The sequence below is a fragment of the Anser brachyrhynchus genome, assembly GCF_964034855.1.
Source record: "Anser brachyrhynchus genome assembly, chromosome: 9".
Taxonomy (NCBI): Eukaryota; Metazoa; Chordata; class Aves; order Anseriformes; family Anatidae; genus Anser; species Anser brachyrhynchus.
Window position 1 is genome coordinate 24,356,630 of NC_137703.1, and position 21,589 is coordinate 24,378,218.

The 21,589-nt window shown below is 37.7% G+C and overlaps 1 protein-coding gene and 1 long non-coding RNA gene across 11 annotated transcripts in view; one reads left to right on the forward strand and one right to left on the reverse strand.

Annotated features, from left to right (window-relative positions):
* SLC16A14 (solute carrier family 16 member 14) overlaps positions 1-21,589 on the reverse strand; it is a 52,419-nt gene that overhangs the window by 27,629 nt on the left and 3,201 nt on the right. For 7 of the 8 annotated variants that reach the window (XM_080605314.1, XM_080605310.1, XM_080605317.1 and 4 more), the window contains exon 2: positions 771-820. The exons of the other annotated variant lie outside the window; for it this stretch is intronic. The gene's annotated coding sequence lies outside the window, so the exon portion shown is untranslated. The remainder of the gene's footprint in view (positions 1-770; positions 821-21,589) is intronic. 8 annotated transcript variants of the gene reach the window in all.
* Positions 1,544-20,884, forward strand: LOC308200140. Of its 3 annotated transcripts, none has more exons than XR_013955261.1 (4): positions 1,544-3,320; positions 4,375-4,428; positions 10,003-12,592; positions 14,078-20,884. It is a non-coding gene; the product is annotated as an uncharacterized lncRNA (long non-coding RNA). The 3 variants fall into 3 exon arrangements; XR_013955262.1 differs by having other exon boundaries at positions 10,003-11,135; positions 12,395-20,884; XR_013955260.1 differs by having other exon boundaries at positions 10,003-20,884.

Here is a 21,589-nt window from a genome sequence, read left to right on the forward strand (position 1 = left end):
CTGCATGCACAATTCGTAGTGCTTTACAAATTATAAACATTATATTGTTTCACAAACAATGCCATTTACGTCACAGAGAAGCCAACGGCCACACTCAGAACAGACTGCTGAGAAGACTGGAAATAATGAGCTAGTCCTTTGACCCTATTTTGATGACTCTTTGACCCAAAAAGTGGGTAGAGCTTGATAGGGGAGTAAGGCTGATAATCCTGGGCCTCTAAGGAGGTTACAAATTGCTTGTAGCAAACCTCAGATTCTCTGGTGTTTCACATCAGGCTCAGAAAACTCTCCATGGTTTCAATATTTAGTGAAATACACCTGACAGCTGTTAGAACAGAAGGTCCCTCACTGTCGGCTGCGCTATTCTGAGAGTACAGAATACGGTATAGAGAGTATATGTCTGACCTGTGGAAAGTGTACATCTGACCTCTGTGTCTAAGTTAAATGGCCCTGTTCTTGCTCCCTGCAGTTCTCCTGAGGAGGTGGGAAAGCTTCAGGGTCCCATCATTGACCTTATCCTTACTTTTTGAGAAAAACATGTTGTGACCTAAGAAGTAAAACTAATAAATAATGAGGTCTTCGTTTTCTGTAGTTTCAGCAGCTTTACAGAACCAGATCTAATCCTACTCTGTCAATAGCCAACTGCAAAGCTTTACTACCATTTGCAGAGTTAGAATCAAGCCCCTTGGCCTGATTCTGCCAGAGAGCTCCAGGCAGTTTTAGATAACTGTTCTTACAATATCCTTTGTCAGACCAAGGTTTCAACTTACACAAGATCAGTAGGGAGAAGAGTCATCAGCTGATTGCCAAGTCTTGCTTTCTGTGGGAGAGCACAATGAAAGCAAACTGTTACTAAATCTTTCAAACATTAAATCGTTTTAACTAATTTCACCCTTGGTTTCATTCACCACTTATTAAAGTTCACTGATAAACAGAAACAAAAAAAAAATCTCCTACCCATTGACAGAAGATATTTTATGAAATACTTTGTTTATAGTAAATAATGGGATAAATTGGAAAGAAGCCTGGATTCTGCAAATATATACACTATGAAAATAGCCAGTAAGTCTGTATGGATTTTCATGAAAGACAAAGGTTTCATTATTGCATATTATACAGTCTATAACGCGTTAACACATGTGACACTTGTTCTGCAGTGCACACATCTGGGGCCCAAATAATGTAGAATATTTTTCTGGATATTTTTATTTGCTTGTTTTTTTATATGTTTAGAGAGCTAGGTCTGCCTTCAAGTTGCTAGATATTTTAAGTCCATTGTTTGGGAGATTATTAGCTTTTTAATATTCTAGAAGCCTTATGTCTATCTGCTTAGCTCCTTCTGAACTTCTGGCCTCTTCAAGATGTTTCAAATTTGACACCTAAAAATTGAGATGCTAATGAGTCTGATGCTTTGATAGTAGTATAGTATGTTCATATTGTTCACTGTATCTTGATTTATGTGTTTTTTAGTGCCGTTAATAACTTACAGTTAGCTGGAGTGGCCTGCAGCTTCTCCACTGCAGTCGGTGAGTGTTTAAGCTCTGACACCAGTGTAAGTCTGGCTGTGCTGTAACCTAGAGGCTATGTGGTGTGTGCGGCCGTTTTTTACCATAGTTTGCTGGCTATGATAACATCGCATTAGTCAGAACAATGAGGAGGCAGAAGGAAAGCTAAAATTGAAGCTTTAAGGATCTGACTCATTCAGTTTCTGGCACAAGGAGGTGCAAATTGCACTTCCTGAGTTTGTAGCACCTAGCAAACCTCAATTACACCCCACATGCACTCTGCTATGAGAAGGCCTGCTGCTCACTGCCTCTGCATGTGCCCATCTAACATGCATGTTGCTGCTTCTCATTGCTAATTTTAATGTCTGTAGCAGCTACTTGTAGGATCTCAGCTGAAAGAAGGCTTCATGTTATTGCAGTTCTCACTGGTTTTGCAGTCCTTGCTCAATGCCACCCATAGAGGTGAAATAGCAAGTATCCTGAAATAACAGTATCCTGATGATCATCTGTTTAGCAAGAACTTGATGGGACCCCCGTGGTCTCTGCCCTTACCTTTTGATATTGATAGGTGGAACGCTAACAACTGCAAACCCAACTCAGGCTGGTAATTAGCAGCACATTGCATAGCTGTTCTTTTCTTTTCTTTTCTTTTCTTTTCTTTTTTCTTTTCTTTTCTTTTCTTTTCTTTTCTTTTCTTTTCTTTTCTTTTCTTTTCTTTTCTTTTCTTTTCTTTTCTTTTCTTTTCTTTTCTTTTCTTTTCTTTTCTTCTCTTCTCTTCTCTTCTCTTCTCTTCTCTTCTCTTCTCTTCTCTTCTCTTCTCTTCTCTTCTCTTCTCTTCTCTTCTCTTCTCTTCTCTTCTCTTCTCTTCTCTTCTCTTCTCTTCTCTTCTCTTCTCTTCTTCTCTTTTTTCTTTCTTTTCTTTTCTTTTCTTTTCTTTTCTTTTCTTTTCTTTTCTTTTCTTTTCTTTTCTTTTCTTTTCTTTTCTTTTCTTTTCTTTTCTTTTCTTTTCTTTTCTTTTCTTTTCTTTTCTTTTCTTTTCTTTTTCTTTTTCTTTTTCTTTTTCTTTTTCTTTTTCTTTTTTCTTTTCTCAGAAATAGCAATAAACCGGTTTCTTAGATGTGTTTAGAACTGAAACCCTGTTCCATCAATCAAAATAATTGTATTACTCTAGTTCCATATAATTATACCAAAAAAAAGGCAAAAGCTGACAAGAGCTCTGGTGTCTTTCTGAAAGTATGTTGCAGCCCTTTTCAGGTCACAAGCCCTGCCTGAGAAATCTCAGCAAAATGCATTGTGTTGTAACAAAGTAAGTCAGATTCAGCTTATGCTGTGCACATAGACAGCCACAAGGTATGCTGAGGATGAGGAACCGGCAAAAGGAAATTCTGTCTGCAAAGCTGTGGTGGCTAGAGCAAAGGAGGAGCTTTCAAGGGCAAGACAGAGAAGATGGTAGACAAGTTTTGCCCAGTGCCCTTGTGCCCTACACAAAATGTTCTGGTCCAGATACCCCTGTTTGCTGGATGCAATCTTCTACACAGGGTGCAAGGTTGCAGATGGTCGTGAACATGAACAAAGCAAGGCAGGCTTCAGCTAACTTTTCAGGACTTCCACAGATGTCTACTTGGGGGTGGATGGCTGTTGTCATTCTAAGGCTTCAACCTAAAATTTATCTAAAAAGTACAAATGTTTCGTGGTTGTTTCACTTACATTTCCCAGGCCACTTATGTTTTGCTTCCACAGTCAAAATTCACTGTATGCATTTGAGATTCTGGAAAATGATGAAGAGAAATCCCAGGAAGGATTTTTTCATTAAAGGTGAGTTAATATTTCAATGATATTTTTATTTATATGTATTTATTTCTACAGCATTTAGGAAGTGCTTGCTTGAACCTCCCTGGAAAAAAATGGAAAGCTATAGGACTTCACAAAAAAGCAAAGATCCAATCTGAAATATGATACAAAGAGCTGACTAATAAGCAGTAAGAATGGATAATGCTGATGTCAGGATTTGTGCATGCTCAACCACATCTTTCATCTCTCTTATCTATACATTATGTCTATATAATGCCATGACCTTGTAAGAATCACTCAAGCTACTTCCCACTGGGTATTCTTTCCTCTATTCCTTCTCATAATACTTAATATTGTGTTATTAAAGAGGACTTAGTTCTAAATTATTTTTATACATTTCTGAGAAAATTTCGACACAGTCTTGAAGATTTGTTTTTGAGTTGGTTAAGGTAGGGACAGGTGAGGTGAACTATACGCAATTAAATAGTTTCATGCCATAAGAAAAATACTGACAGCTCTCATTTTTGTACTGTACTTGGGTAGAAGAAAGATTTTTATAAAATTTCCAGACAGGAATCCTAGAAAACATATTGGGAACACAAAGAATATTGATAGAGTGATAGAGTTTTTCCCCAAATAATATTAAAAAATTGGACAATGGGTGTATGTGCTCCCTTTTCAGTGAAAGAGTATCAGAGCAGCTCAATTGTATATACTATGCCATTGGCTATTAGCAGGGCATATTAACATAGTCTTTAACACAACTAATTAATTAAGAGAATTACATTTTAAGTAAGAGCATATGACTTTTGTTACTTTTAATGTTTCTATAACATTTCAGACAGCTCAGTACCCCTATGATAGTTGTGAAATTATCATATTTATTACAATAGTTGCGTCTGTTTCTTGCTATTATCATTTTGGTTTAATTTGTGGTGGCATAAAAACATTGTGAAGGCCTAGAGAAAGACTCACATTCTAAATATGTAAAGATATCCTAGACATTTTGTATTTCAAAGTAACTTCTTTTTTTTAGCTTCTCTTTAATTTCTTTTGCTTCTTCTTTTACCATGAGCAGTATTTTAACAACACAGAAGCTGAAACAGAAGTTTCAACAGAGACAAAATACAAGGTAGGTTAACTTTTCTGAATGTTCAATCAAATTATGTCATACTTCTGTAATTATCAGGTGTTGATCAGAATGAGTGTATTGTTGTAATAGATATTATCTCTTTGTTTGTTTGTTTAATTCATGTTTTCCAAATAAAAGCCTATGTATTCTCTACATAAAACTCTTAAAAATAAAGGGATGAATTAAAGACTACAGTTTGTGTGGCACTGACAGGATAAAAATAGCCATTAGCCTATACCTGAAAAGTATAGGAAAAGTATAGGAATACACCACATTATTCTTCTTGACAGTAAGAAAAACTATTTATGGAAAAAAATATTTTTATGTTTTAACTGTGCAGGATGTATTTGAAAATTACTATTTAAATTCTTGAATAAGTTTGCTCCCCAAGATTTGATGGCATATGTCTTTAAATATTGGCTTAGTATGTTAAAACTTATCAAATTTTCCTACTACTGAATCACTTTAGTTTTTCATTCTCATAATTTAAATTCACTTTGTTCCTATAATCTTTTTTTTATTGTGAAACTTCTCCAAATGATATTCCTAATTTTTGGCATAGATTATTAGTTCAAAACCAAGCTACTTTTGAATGTGTCCTATCTTCTTAAATTTTACCTATAGTTAGGAACATTCTTTCTCATGAGCCCAAATAAACTTGGGTCATAAAGCTAGAAAGCATTCAGCACGAATTCCCGAAAATCTATCTCAACCCAGTCCTGTCCCATTGCAACTAGCAGTAACCCCTTTTGCATCAGTGGAAGAGAGGCCATTACTTTACCATGAAGTATGCCTGTATTTGTATTTGAATTTGTATTTGTATCTACATATATATACACATATACATATATATATATTTACATATGCATATATATTTACATATGCATGTATGTATGCATACGCATATATGTGTCAAAAAATTGAAGAGCTTTACTTCTTTAGATTGTTAGATTAAATACTCCAAATGAAATCTGTGATGCTTTTAAACTGAAGCTTTCACTTTCTATATAAACACTAATCATTCAGGAACAGGTTTCAGTTCCTATCAAATTCAGTCTTAACATGTTTAAGGTGTTGTAAAATTGGAAAATCTGCAAGGTGAAGACTTTTATTCTATACCAGGTGTATACTGATGCTGTATACTGATTCCATAGAACATACAGGATACAGCGCTAGCTTTGTAGATCAGGAAAATACTTCCCTTATGGCAGAGGGCTACAGAAAATTTCCCAGAAAAACAGAAATTTTACTAGAAAAATTGCCTAGGACTTCAAAAAAAAACAAAAAAACATCGGGGTGGCATTGAGTGATATGCAAAGTAGACACTACAAGATGTACTGGAATTGTTGTGGTTGAGCTCATTAAATGTTAGTTAGAGAATCTACCAAATTAGGGTGATCTATCTCCTGGTGTCTGCTAGGATGATCCCAATACTGCTCTTGCTTATGTTGTGAGGTGAATAGTCAACCACAAGAAGACAGCTCAAAGGTGGCTTAAAACTTTGGCATCTCAGAAATCCTGTTTTCTTCAGTCTGACAAGTAAAACCGGTGGGGCTTTGTTTCAGTATTTCTAACCCACACTTAATTACTGTTAAGCTAATGTAGTGACACTAATGCAAAGCTAGTCCAATCTAAATAAGAGCAAAAGAGATTGATTTATTTATGACAGATGAAGACATAGTCTTGCTTCCATTTCAATGCCTAAACTCTTAAGTTTCCATTGAAAATCTTACTAAAACAAAGGCTCTGCCATCCCAGACCATCAATTTTTCTTGCATTTAAAAAACGACAATAAAAAACACTTTTGCAAAGTGTAACATATATATGATAGGTGAAAATATGTTATGAATTTCTAAGCGAAGAGGTAGTATAGGGAAATGTTGCCTGTGAAAGTTCTGCTGCAATATGATACTGCTGAGGGTCTCTATTGGATCGATTTGGGTCGGTCACAAAAGATTCACTGTGGTAAGACACAGTGAATTAGAATTTGAATAGTTCAGTTGGAAGGCACCTACAAAGATCATCGAATCCAACTGCCTGACCACTTCAGGGCTAACCAAAAGTTAAAGCATATTATTGAGGACGTTATCCAAATGCCTCTTGAATAATGACAGGCCTCAACCACCTTGCCAGGAAGCCTGTTCCAGTGTTTGACCACCCTCAGACTTAAGAATTTTTTCCAAATGTCAAGTCTGAACCTCCTCTGGCACAGCTGTTGCCATTCCCTCATGTTCTATCACTGCCTACCAGGAAGAAGAGACCAGCACCTCCCTCTCCATTTCACGCGCTCAGGTGAGCAGACAGCAACCAGGTCTCCTCTCAGCCTCCTTTTCTCCAGACTAGACCACCCAAGTGCCCTCAGTCGCTCCTCATAAGACATGCCTTCCAGCCCTATTGCCAAATTTGTTGCCCTCCTCTAGACACTTTCAAATGCCTTATCATCTTTTTTTATATCGTGGAGCCCAGAACTGCACACAATACTCAAGGTTAGGCTGCACTAATGCTAAATATAGTGAAAGAATCACCCCTTTAGACCAGCCAGCTGTGCTGTGTTTAATGCACCCCAGAATGAGGTTTGCCGTCTTGGCTGCCTGGGCATACTGCTGATTCACGTTGAGCTTTCCCTTGACCAGCACCCCTGGATCCCTGGGAATGATTCCCTCTTAAAGAGCCTTCTGGTTTTGTAGACTATCTCCTAACAGCCGTCTTACATCTAAGCACAGAAGTGAGGTTCCCATTAAATGCCAACTATAATTATTGCAGACTGTCCAACTGCTGCCCACAACGGGCATGAAGCTGTGCTTGAACATGTTGGAGGAAGAGACTCGCACGAACAGTCCCCATGGCTCCATTGCAAGAGTTGTGCAAATTGATAAATTGTAATTTACAATATGTCTGCATACTGATCTAAATCAGCACACAGATCTAAACTGCAGATAAGACACTTAAGCTACCATTTCCTTTTGCCCGTACAGAGGAAATGACCAACTGATAAACGAATGACTAAGCAAAGCATATATATAGCTATTTATGCATATAAAAATTGACTTTCTAGGGCCCCTGACAACCACAGGAGACAGCGGTTTAATTTTACTATGTTTATTCTGCTTATTCTAATAAGCAATAGCACTTTTCTGCATATTTAGTGCATGCTTTCATTCCTGCATAAAATAAATGGAAGATAGAATGCCTACTGTATACGTACATATATATATATATATACATATAGCAGAAGTAGCTAAGTGATACCCTTACTAAACAGATTATGCCAGGAAACCAGAAGGCTGATCTGTGACAAAGCAGTGCATTTTAAAAGTATCTCCAGACGCCAGTACTGACATTGCTGAACTGACGCCATATGACTGCACAGAGCCCTAGAGAAAATTGAAGTTGGTCTGTGTGGAGTAGGTTGAAGGCTAGAAGCCATAACTACTCTGAATTAATGTATTAGTGTAAAGAGATTGTAAGAATAGGTGACTGTCTCCTGTGAGAGAAGCTGTAGTCACTGGTCACTGCTTTCCCTTTTGCTTAAGTAAAAGAAAAAAAAATAGTGTTTCCTTTGATGTGGAAAACGCTTGGAATATCTGCCCCTGATATAGTCATCAAAGCAAACTTCCTACACTGTGTGTTTTACCCCAAACTTTTTGCAGCATGTGTGGAACATTTTAAAGCATGTTTTCGCTGTCTCATGTTGATCAAGATCACATGTATCTCTAGAGATATGTCACCTTCTTGCACCATGCAGACTCAGTAAGGAGATGCTGACTATGCCCCATCCACATACTGTCTTCGCACAGAAGTATTCTTGAAGAAGCTGACTACCGACGAAATATGTAAAATCTAGCTACACAGTTTCATCAAGTCAGAAATTATACCTCGTACCTGTTTATGGTTTACTGTTATCTTACAAACAACCACAGTCTGGCTTTACATGTAATAAAAATTAGGCCACTGTTCTCAGAAGCAACTGTGTTAGCCAGGAAACATGTTTGCTTGTGGTAATCCTATGGCTAACAACTCAGCAGCAAGAAGCTATGAGCAAAATGAAAGCACGCATCAGTTATTAAATGACTTTTGGAAACAGGCTCTCAAGTTACCTAACTGCTTTGGGAATGCTTAAACTAGTGTTTCTGTACCTAAGTTCTTTCTTAACTGATGATCACATGGGAGAAGCTGAGATTCCTCAGATCATTTGCAGTGATGCCTCTGAAATATCTTTTTTTGTTGTTTTGTCATTGTTCTTAGGCATTAAATTCAGTCGTCTCAGTCATGTGTAAATACAGGGAGCATCCATTGAAAATGCCTGAAAATCAACTGATCTAACGAACAATCATATACTTCTGACTAAAAAAAGAAAATCTTAAATGTCGTTCACAACTACCATCTGTATAGATATTTTAAAGCAAACATTCAGAGCAGATTATATCATACTGGGTGCTAGATAAGTCCTTTCATGAATATACCCTATTTTTCTAGTAAATGTAGTACTGGTGAAAGACACTTGGGTCATGGTTTTGGAGGCCAAAATACTTTAGCTATTTGGGCTATTGTATTGCAAGCTTATTACACTGCACTGCTGGTTTTGGCTGGGATAGACTTAATTTTCCTCATAGTAGCTTTTATGGTGCTAAGTTTTGGATTTGTGACCAAGACAACAAAGGAGTGTTCTAGTTATTGCTGAGCAGTGCTTATAGAGCATCAAGGTCTTTTCTGTTTCTCATGCTTCCCTGCCAGCAAGCAGGCTGGGTGCACAAGAATTTGGGAGGGGAGACAGCCAGGACTGCTGACCCCGAATGACCGAAAGGATATTCTATACTATATGTTGTGCTCAGCAATAAAAGCTGGGAAAAAAAGCGGGGAAGGGGAGGCACAGTTGGAGGGAGATACGGAGTTTGTCTTCCCACTAACCATTACCCACGATGAAGGCCTCTTTTCCTGGCAATGGCTAAACATCCGCCTGCCAATGGGAAGTAGGGAATGAATTCCTTACTTTGCTTTGCTTATGCTTGCAGCTTTTGCTTTATCTATTGAACTGTCTTTATCTCAGTCCCCAAGTTTTCTCACTTTTACCCTTTCAGTTCTCTTCCCCATCCCACTGGAGGGAGGGAGTGTGGGGCTTAGCTGCCTACTGGCATTAAACCACAACAACTACTCCTCTGCCTACTGAGGGACCATAAAGAAGGTTTAGAGAGTAGCTTATTCTCTTTATTTGTCTGTTCCTTGTTTGGCCCTCTAAATATCATTAAAGAACTAGCTACCAGCTAACTATGAAAAATGGTTTTTATGGTGAGGATGCTTTTCACTTCCATACTCTCTTAAATTCATCTTTTTGCTAAATAGCCACCAAAAGGAGACTGTTAGAAATATGCTTTACAGGTTCTTGTCTGATATTTTTCCAACCGTGAAAAACAATACAGCAAACATAAAGGTTACAGTAAACTCAGCTAATAAATGTTTGCAGCCAAAGATCTCTTATTGTGAGTAGCTGCTAACTGTGCCTGTGGTTGGTGGGAGGGAAACAGCATCAAGCTCGCTGTGCAAAGTATGATATCTATGGTTTGTTTTCTTTTATAGGACCTGGGAGCTGGCTTTAAAGATCACAAACGTGTTCAGTAATTCACCAGAGGGGAAATAGTCTGTATTACTGCATAAAGAAAATGTAGTAAACACACCCCTTTATACAGTTGATTTCATGTTTATTGCTTCAGTTAGGTTGCTAATACCAAAAATAGTTTGAAAACACTCTCCAATGATGAAAGAAATTCAGTAATTTCATGTGTGCCTTCAACTCCTCTGTTGTTCCCACCTCTGTGACTGGCACTGTCTGCTACACAGTAGAAGCACTTGATGTGAGAACTCCACAATTTGTAATCTAGATAATCTTTGGCATACAAGGAACAAGTGGGAGAACTTTGACTTCGATGGCACTTAACCAGTGTCTTGCTGCGTGTGCTGTCCTTTGCAATATTTACCACTGATGCACTCAGTGAAACACTAAGTCATCACTTGTGGCTGGATTATAAAAAACCTTAAAGCTATTTGCCTGCTACTAAGAGAAGGAATAAAAGAAATACCTGAAGATATATTCAGAAAAGAACCCCCTTTCCCAACTGTGCTTGGAAATTTTGTCAGAACAGCTGGAATTGTTTTAATTGTAGTTCTTACAATCATCATTGTAATTATCTAGTGCCTCTTCTGCAGAGAAGGAAAACATGCTGGCCATTTAAATAGCTCAAATAAAAAGGCCACAAAAACTATCATTATTCATGGACTGCAAATGAGTTTGAATCTTCTTCTGTGTTTGATAACAACAGCTGTTGGAAGACACCCTCATAATACTATTTAAATTTATCAGCATTTTTGTTTTGTTATTCTCTCGGTGCTTTAGTTCTGTGGTTTATGGTCTGCAAAACAAAGAACTGCAAACCAGTAGGCAAAGACTTAATTCATTTACTGACCACATCATAAACAATAATGACACAGCATCTATTCAGTTTACTGAGTTAGGTGACTGATCCCAAATGTAAAACTCTAACTCTAGATGTAAAACTCTAGCTCTTCTGTAGTTCAGAAAACACCATCATGCCAGCACTGTGAAACAAACAAGGAAGTCTTGAATGGTCTTGCACAAAGTGTTCTTATGGCACTGGCTGGAATTTAAGGGAGCTTAACCACCTTACAGAACAGTATCTTCACAATCACCAAAGGTAAGACTACATAGCTAATAGAGTATAGTGTATGCTAGCCTGCACAAGTAAGCATGGGTAATTATGACAGCTTTGTTTTGGCATGTGCTAACACGTTACAAACACTTTTATAGTCTAGAGATCCTCTGGCTGAAAGCACAAACTTACATGTTTGTCACTGCATCTCTGCTTGTGATGGCTGGATTATGCAAGCATATGCTATATCCACGACTCTGTTATGTTCGTAAATGTACTTCAAATGAACTCCTATGGAGCACTTAACATAGCTATTTTCTCATTCGCTTCTTCATATTTATCTTTATAATCTTATTAATCCCTGTGCAATGTAGAGTCTCTCCTCCACAACAAGAACAGCAACTATGTTGTCTATAATGTTTGTGTTGACTGCTTTGGTACACATCACACTGCAGCAACCTGTGAGGATAAAATGATGGAAGAAGTCCTCTTTCTTGCATCTGAAATGTGTTTGACAGTTGTAAAGCTGTCTTCCTCACAAAAGTGAGTTTCTTCCATATCTCAGTGTACTGAGGAGTATGTGTGGAGTATCTTGGATAGACCTTTCTTGCTTTATAAATCTTGCTTTATAAATTTTGCCTCACTCCCACTCCCACTATCATACAAATTTTATCAAGCAAGGAACTCTTGATCTTACAAAGCTGACACATTGTTCTTATAGGACCTCTAAACATGGCTGTACTTTGAGGAAGGGCATACATATTTTTTAGCTCTTGCTTCCCCACGTCTGCTATATCCCCTGAAAAGTCTAGCAGTCACCTTTTAGAGTTGGACTTTTATTTTTAGAGAGGTTACCTAAGGCATTGAAATTTTTTTAATGGATTTTTTTTTCCAGCATCGCTACCCCAAGAGACCCCATTATGAGTACATACATCAGAAAATGAACTACCAGATTTTAAATAATTATAAAACTAAAGGAAATCAAATCTGTGGCTTACTTGCCTTTAATGTTTAACCTTTTAGGATACGCTTATTTTTAGCTTTTATATACACCTGTGAAAAATAAAAATTATGTGAAAATAAACTTTTTTTTTTTCCAAATAAAAGCTAATATTCTTTCTAATCATAGCATTCCACAATCCTATCCCATAATTCTGTGATGAGGAAAAAAAAATACACTGCATTCAGGACAAAATTTCAGTAGCTGCTGAGTTACTGTATGATTCACTACATACTTATATGTTTAACTTGTGATATTTAAATTTGAAAACATTGGCCATGTGTATGTGATCTTGTATTTGCAGGTCTAACAAGCGGCTGAAAAAGAGAAGGTGAAAACTGCTCATTTAGCAGTGAGTTAGGTGAACCAATGAAATCCTCCACTGAAACTTAAAAGTATGAAAAAAAATGAGGAAGTATGAGCCCAACCACTTGTCAATTTCTTCCGTGATCAGGCAGAAGATAAGCTGGTTTTGGTTTGGCGTTTATACTAACTTAGTATTGTAAGTACGGCACGATTTGCATGGGAACTGAAAATTAAAGCCAGCTGATAATAAGCTCCACTTTACCATTTGGAACAAGCCCTGAGTTTTAGGTACACCGAGAAAAAAAAGGTTTACTGCCTAATAGTATATCATAAACAGAGAGAATGGTAGCCAAGTAATGACTTGGAAAACAAAGGCCTGAGGTTTGTGCACATGCTGAGGCTAGTGCTGCCTGATCCTGGCAGGCACCCGATAAGGGCTGCCAGCCCAGCGCTGCTGGCTAGTGCCCCTGCACAGCCACCCACCAGGCCGTGTGCTGAGCCATGCTGGGGAGCCTTGCAGACTACTGGAGGTCTGCACTTTCATTAGTGCTTGTTTAGAGTTTAGCGAGGAAAACATCACAAGATGTCAAAGAAACGACACATGAATTCTGAAGCGTAACACCTACTAAACATGTCATCCAGAGCTACACATGCTTCAGCATCTCTGAAGTGCTATGTAAAAACATGAAAACAACCTATATAGTGATACCACAGGCCCATATTAGCCATAGGGGTTAAAAATAATTTCAAAAAAATACTAGAAAATAATAATAATAATAAATATTTTTTTTTCAGCATACATAAATCGAAATCCTGGTGCTTATTTCATTCTCTTATGCACAATGTTGAGACGGGAGTAGAGAAGGTGAAAAGGGTTCTGCTATAGGGAGGTGGTGAAACTCCAAGCCTATAGATGGAGAAAAAGTGCTGTCTGAAGACTGGAGTGGCACAGTATGTAGCAGTCCATTCTGAGTATCACTTAACTGCTGAATCTTTGCAGTTTACCATCACTGAAAATACAGCACCAGATTTAGAAAAACCGCAATTTGAAACTTTAATAGTGGTGGAAACTGTCATCTCTACAGAATTTTGGCAATAAGAGTAGAGTGATTGAGGGACTCTCTCTTCTGACTGTCTTGTTCACAAGCATTTGCTGCCTTGGCAAGGAGTCTCACATCCCAGACTCCAGGAAGCAGTTCTCAATTTTCCCTTTCTATGCCTCTTTACTTCTTTGGGGTTATAACTGTAGGAGCAGATGGTCCTAGGTTCAGTCACTAGAGAAGATTTATGGTGGCTGTGATTAATGTAGTAATTTTAATATCTTTTAAAGGAAGAGATTACAGTTAAATTCAATTTAATTTGATAAACCTTTAGGTTATGTCTGATTTTTGCATAGGTTAATCATTAGTAAGGTGACCACAAACTAATGTAAACTCAGACATTTTCAAACAAATATGCTCAGCAAGTTATATTTAACAAGATGCTAAACATTCCAGAAGTATCTAATCCTTTTTTTTCCAATAGAGCTCCTCCTAATGAAAGTAAGTGGTAACGCCAATGAGAATTTTTGCCAGTAGGCAAAACCTAATGAGGGATGTAACTAATTTCTGACTTTTTCCCCATATTCCATATGTGAGTTCTGAAACTGCTACTTTTGCTTTGTTGTGTTTTTATGCTTTAGCTGTTTTCTCGCTGTTCCTCCTCTGCATTTGTCCAGACAGTGCTCCATTTTATAGCAGCAGAGAAGCTCAAAGAACAGAAGCAGCCATCCTGCTTTCCTACAGTGAGTAACAACAGGCTTGAAATAGCTGAAAACTATATGCCATATAGAAAAAGAGACATATAGACTGATTGTTCTTGTTCTTATCCTTTCCTTTTGGTGGACTATGATTGTTATTGCTGGTTATTGTATAGTTATATTTTGTTAATGGAGAGGATGTCTTCTGACAAATTATACTGAGGGTTTCAGAATGATGATGACAATTGATGGGTTATCATTTCAGAGAGAGTGGGTAGAAACACCTTGGGGTGTATCTTTAAGCTTGCCTTTACTATAAATGTTCCACAGTCCTGCAAGCTTTTCAGCATAAGTTCCAAGAAGCTCTCTCAGCCAGTGTACACATGTAAAGATAAGCTGGAAGATTCTACAAATGCTGATTGGAAACAGTCCTTGGGTTTAAATAGGCTACAGACTAGATAGCAGTTTAATAGAGCAGTACATCTAGTCTCTTCTATAGGAGCTGACATCTACCAGCAATAACTATAATCATGGGATTAATTTTCCAAATTTTTGGTATTTTCAGGAGAAAACATGCTCTAAATACATATTTTAACTTTTAGTGTTCCTACTGTGAAGTAAAGCTGGTATCATGTATATCACGAGTATTCTCTCTGAATGTCTTCAGATCAAATGGTAATAGTTTTTGGTGATACATCTTGTTTTCTGTTTTCACATGCGCAGTGAGTTGTGTGGTCTCTGATGGTGAAGCCGTGTTCTTTTCGTGCCTTTTTCATTAACAACAGAGACCCTGGAAATCAAGTTACATCCTTACTTGTAGTTGTTCCACCCAGCTTTCTAGGCCTAGAGCTTCAGTTAAACTCATAGTAAGGCCATATGGATCTCACTGAATTTGCTGTGAATTAGCAGACTGAAATTTAGCTTGTGAAAGAAAATGCATTTTAAGCTCAGTTAAGAAGAGTTGAACTTGCACGATTACTTTCCAAAACAGATTTACTCTCAGTGTTAGAAGCTTCTAACAAAACTGGTTAGCATATTGCTGGCAAAAGATTTTGTGAACATGTTTTACTTGGATTGTTTTACTTTGACAGTGTGGTTTGAAACACAAAGGCTATTGTTTAAAAAAAACATGAATGCTAATTTGCATTCCATTGCTGGGTTATTACACAGGGTGTAGAAAGAAAAAGCGAGTTCTGGTTTAAAAAAAAAAAAAAGTTTCCTTTTCCCTTTCTTTGTCTTCCTTGTGTCTGGTTCTCCTTTATTTTAACGTTTCTTCTCCAGAATATGTTCTTTGAGACACTGAATGTTCTCTATCACTATTAAGCAAATGCAAGTACACCCACAGCTGTGCCTGTGGATCATCTAGCAGAGCTATATAACTATGAAAATTAATTTAACTTACAGAATCATATCTATACAGACATCTGTGAGCAATGACACTTGTAATATATCTGCTCTGAAGCTAGGAGGTAATTGCAGTATGAAAATCTGTACTCAAACCACTCCAGAAAATGTGGGGTGTAGTTTCACAAGTAGCATAGGCCCTGCTTAGACCACACTGCCACCACATCTGCCACCATCCATTGATTCTCAGCTCCAAGCCAAGCTCTTCCATATAGCAGTGTGGTGGGATATATCCAGAAATAACAAAGAAAATCAGTTTTTGTTCGAACTGGTGAGCTAGTCAGACTCAATAGGCAGCATCACAAACACTAAGGCATAGCACAAAGAGGCTGGGAGGATCAGGCCATGGGAATGGGGGAAGCAGTAGGACTGTCAAGACCTTGAGAGCACTAATAGGCCTTTAGTGGCCTCAGCTGGAGCCTCATCCTACACCCTTGTTCCTGGGCCCTGGGGCTCTGTTTAAGTTTAGGTGCACCAATTTCTCTAGCAGCCATGTTTGTGTCTGGCTGTGGAGTCTGTTGACTTGGGTCAATGAGGAATGTTGTGATCTCAGACCTGTGAACTGACTTTGCAGCCTGACCTTGGTCCTGTCCTGTCACTATGGTCCTGTTGGGTGATCACAAGGTTATGTCTGATCCTCACTGGGCCTTATCCTGACCTCTGGACTGGCTTTCCTGCTTGGTCTCAGCTCTGCTCTGACACTGTGGACTTGCCTGGTAACTACAGGGTTGTGTCTGATCCTGATCTACACAGTGACTTCTCAGCCTTGTCTTAGTCCTGCATCATTGTTATGAACTTGCCCTGCGATCTGGGTTGACCCTGGCTGCTACCACCGCTGGCTTGCCCTGCTCCCTTGTTTAGGTGTGATGATATCTGGTGAAGCTTCTACTCTGCTTGCCGTGCTATTATCTCCTTGTCCCTCTGGGAGCAGCCAGCCCTCGGTAATCCCTGATAAGGATCAGGTACTGGTAGTAGTGTGGTCTCTGACTGGCTCCCATCAGCCTCAAGAAATCACAAGACTGTGTTAAGAGGTGGCAGTAACAACAAAGATGTTCTTACAGGAGCCACTTCCAAGGGAAGTGGTCCTGCTTCTTCCTCAACTACAGATGTGTGTTCACACCCTTCTTCCTTGTGCTACCACAAGTGTTTGTGCAGCAAGATGATGAACCGGAGCAATAATGTCGGTTCTTGAAGACAACAAAGCATGGATGTACTCGGGGCAGAAGAGTGGTTAATGTAACTTCACCCTGAAGTGCTTGTGGAAGTCTGGCTGAAAGATCACTGAGGTCAGGGATTTTACTGTGTACACACCAGGTCTGTTTGGAATCCTGGGGACTTGTGATTGGCCAAGGCTGAAAACAATCGTGGTGTGTCTTCTGTTCTGGTGCTATCCAAACTAGCTCTGGGATGAAGGCCCTACCGCAGATACATCCTGCAACTGGCAATGTAGTTGTTTAGGCCTTTCTTACATAAGTGAGCAAAGCAGCAAGCATATTCATCTAGGCCCAATGGTGCTGGGCATACAGAGTTGACTTTCAATTCATATTCAATGAGGAAGGGGTCAAAATCCAAGTGTTTTGTGCTTGAATCTGCCAACTGAGTTGTGTGGCAGTGAGCCCATTTAGTACTGTTTTTTGCCTTAATTACCTAATATTTCTACTTTTTTTTTTTTTAATATATCTTTTCTGTCATAATTAAAGTAATGTCATGACTGGGCATGTATCTGAACCAGGAACAGTTAGGAAATAAAAACCTCTGAAATCTTTGACCCATTAAATGAAATCTTCAAGGAAAAACTCTTGCCATTGACCATATTTGCATCAGGGAAGATAGTGATTAATCAGAAATGGAGACTGAGCTGCATGCTCTTGATCATTCATGTGTTCTCTCTAGATATGGATTTAGGCATGCTGAAGAAGCTTGCATTGCAGCTGAATGCTCTGGATCTGCTTTGTGACTCTGCTATTCAGCTCATATGCAAATGTATTTTTTTACTAAATGAGGAAGAGGTAAATTTTTTATCAGAACTGAAAAAGCCAGAACTGACAAGCAAATAAAATGTATCTTCAACATAAGCAAGTAAGAAGTCTTTAAGAAGATCTATGAAGACAGGAAATGGTAATGACAAAGAATTTATTCAGTATGTTTTAGGGAAAAAATGCATTTCATAAATTACTCATTACTTGTTGTTGGATATTCATAAGAATATTTGCTTTCTTCTACCATTAATGTTGAGGAATCTGTTAAGAACTTAATTAAAAATAATTTCCTTTAGCACTAGTAAGATATATTTGTATAAAGATTGGAGTATTTTAGAAACTTCTGAAGTTTCCAGAATTTATCAACTACCATGAACACATTTGGAATCGGTGAAAGGGCAGTCTAAGAGGTAGCAGAGCCAAGCAGGCTCATCAAATGGACTGCCAGTGTACAGAGGAAGTGATGAATGGTATCAAGGGCAGAAGAAAGATTAAGGATTATTTTTGTCTGGAATAGTCTCTGATGCTTGGTACATCTCGAGCTATACTAAATCAGATTAAGATAGATTAAGATGAATGAGTGCCAAATTAACCATTTTCCAGGATATTCAGTAAGGAAAGGAAGCCCAAACAGCTATTAAATGCTTTCTTCAAGAGCTTGGATTTGATGAAGGAGATCGGAATGGTTCTTGAAGAGACATGTTTTTATTATTTTAATTGTTGTGTCCTTTTTTCTATATCCAGCTTGATGTTTTAAAGAAAACTGAATGCAGTCATCCTGTCCTTTTCTTTGAAGTCATAAATAGCGTGAATAATACAAATGATTGATTCAGTTCTAGTGGCCATTACTTAAAACATTCTCCACTTCCTAGATTTACACCTGAGTAAATCAGCATAACCAATAATTTCTGGTGTGTATAAATGACAAAATATGGTTTGGGAAGCCTTTTATAATGTTTGTATCTGACATCCCATTTCCGTTTGTCTGACAAATCTTCCTGGTTGGGATTATCCACTTGTGCACATGGTTCTGGGTTCTGTTCCTGAGTGAATCAGTTAACCTCTCTGTCTTTTTCTCTTTCCATCCATAAAATTAGCATATTAATGCTAATTTATTGCAGGCTATAGTTAGGCTCAATTAATGTCTGTAATGATCTCTGAGACTGTTGGATAAAACATGCTGTAAAAGTGTATTATTATTGTTAATAGAGCCTTTTATACAACTGCACTCTAAAAAAGCACTATCATTGCTCGCTAGCTTTAGTCCTAGAATTTCATTGGAATTCCTTGGAATACAACTTGACCTCAGTTCAAGCTGAACTAGTTTAGACTTCAGAGATCTGCAATTTGTAGAACATCTTTCTTAAGATGAGTTACCTCTCTAGCTGGGACTATAAATAGGCCTTAACCGTAGCAGTGATAGCAGTACAAGAGAGTGGTAGTAGGCAAATCTCAAGCTATACCATGGCAGGAAAAGATCAGTAGCCTGGAATTCATTATTAATGCTCTTGGGTTTTGGTTACATTACTAGGTTAATAATTGGAAGACTGATATAAGAAATCCCCTCTAATTTGTCAGGACCAGATGAAAAAAGGAGGCGTAAGCTTTAGAGGTGGACTGGTTTGGAGAAATAGATGGAGCAGATATACTGGCCACAGTGAGCAGCCCTTACTTTGCAGCATAATCAATAGGTGAGCCTGAGGAAGTAAGCTTGAAATGGATTTTTTTTGTTGTAGTTGTTGCTACGTATGTTGTTACTGCTTGGAGCTGTGACACAATGGGATGTGAGATTTCTCTGTTCTATTATGTGACATTTGATTTTATCGAATGCAAAACAGTTTTCTTGTAACTTCCAAAACATTATTTTTTCTGCTGACATACTTCAGCATCCTACCCCTATGTGTTCTGGCACTTGTATTGTTCAAAATTAATTTCTTAATGTTTATAACAATGATAAATGTGTGCTACTATCATCCTCTCTGTTCTCCAAAACACCTGAATAATCCCCGTTCAAACTTTAGGGAGGAACAAAGAATCAATTGTCATTGCAAGCAACCATGTCCACAAAACTGATCTTGCTTAAAATCATGTGTTTTGGAAGTAACTTTATTCAGGAATTTATAAAAGGAAATTTTCTTCTAAAATGTAAAATGGCCAGACTTTCTTTTGCAAAGAATAGATTCCATGTTGACTGTTCTGAGAAACTTCTTTTTTTTTCAACCTAATTATTATTGTCATTCTTGCCTACTGTCTAGTACACATTAAGAATGACTTAGCTAAAATGTTTGCATCTCTATCCAGAATTTTGTGTGACAGGGGAAAAAGAGCCTCTTTCCTATTGAATCTTTGCTTTTGCTGCTCTCTAAAAGAAAAGTTTTCCCCTTAAAATCAGAAGAGAAGAAATAGGTGATGTGAGCACCCATTGTGTGCATCAACACAAGAGAAGCACAGGAAAAGTCTAAGTAGGGTTGTCAGGTGATTTGCACCATTTAATACAGAGAAAAAAATGATATGGACAGAGTAAAAAAAAATCTTCAATATCTAAGTTCATTAATCAGGTAAATTAGTCAGGAGTGATACAAGTCAGAAATTTGAAACCTTTGGCATAGTGTCTGGCAGCAGTTCAGAAAGCAAACAGGGTCTTAGGAGGTATAATTAGAGGGAGACACCATGCTCATCAACAGAGGTAATTAAAGCTCTATTCAGATAAAAAGTAAGACAAAGCCACTTGTTATTGCTAACCATTTTGAGTGTCATGTTACACAGAGAATACAAAAATACAACCTGTAAAGTCATCATTTCAGATTCTTCAGATAGATTTAGGTTTTAAAGAAATGCCTTTTATTACTTGTTTACAGTGAATCCCAGGTGTTTTAATCCTTAAAGATTATTCTATAGTTTATAGAGTACTAGACTGTAAGTGGCTGTTAGAAGTGCTTCACAAAAAAGCATAGACAGCACCTCCATATATCTTAATATGTGACTTGTCTGTGATTCTTCAGTTTAGGTAAGTCCACACTTTTTCCTAATTCATACAGATTCAGAACACATTGATACAATGCAGTATATCAGAATATAGTACTCAGATATCTGCTATTTTTGTAGAATCTCAGTATTATTTTTTTTTAAAAAACCAATTGCATTCCTATGCTGCTCCTCATTTAATTCAGCAGTGCTGAAAAGCATCACCATCTAAACAGGGATACCAGGAGTTTCAATTCTCTTCTGCCCAGATCACTTAAGCATTATTTTTCATGGCCTGTTTATGTGTGTATGACAATCAAAAATTGAAGTCTTTAAAGCATGTATTGGAATATCTGCAAACAACTGCTTTTTGTCCAAGCAAATAAGGGAAGAATTTGTCCAGCCCTATAAAGACCCAGAAGGAACTGTGGTAAAGTCTGGGAAAACTGTCAGCACACAAATGATTTAATCTGTATTTAGTCTTGGGGCAAATTTTGCTACATGCTTACACAAATTGCTTGCCTGTGGCTCTAGAAAGGCAGATTTCAGGTTCCATAATCTGAACTTCAAATTTACTATTCATCGATAGAGGTTTTTTTTTCTTTCTTTTCTTTTTTTTTTTTCAGTAACATTAGTGGAATGAAGAGACAAATGTAATTAATGCAGCTAAATTAAGAGGCTGAAAGAGTTATTCCAAGAGCAGGTTTGTTGAAAGACTGTAGACAGTACTGGTATGCACTTTTGAAAACCCCCACCCTGCATTCCCAGCTGTGCTTCATGTCCCCTTGTCACTGCTTTGCAGGGATGGTATCACAGAGCAGTTGACTACAGTTTCTTGAGACTGGTATTGATTCTATCCTTTGTTTTGCATTGCTCATTTATTTGACAAACAGTTTAAATTAAAAAAATCACTAAGTACTGAAATGGGAATGAACCCACCTGTACATAGGTCTATTCATTCATTTATATATTGAGCATAACTCTCACATCCAGGGTGTCCTCTATAGCTAGAGGGACAATTTATTCTTTTGGTCCAGCACGGGTCCATGTTGAATAAAAACAGAAGTGAGACGATCCATATAAAACTGAATGGATATATTTTTTTTTT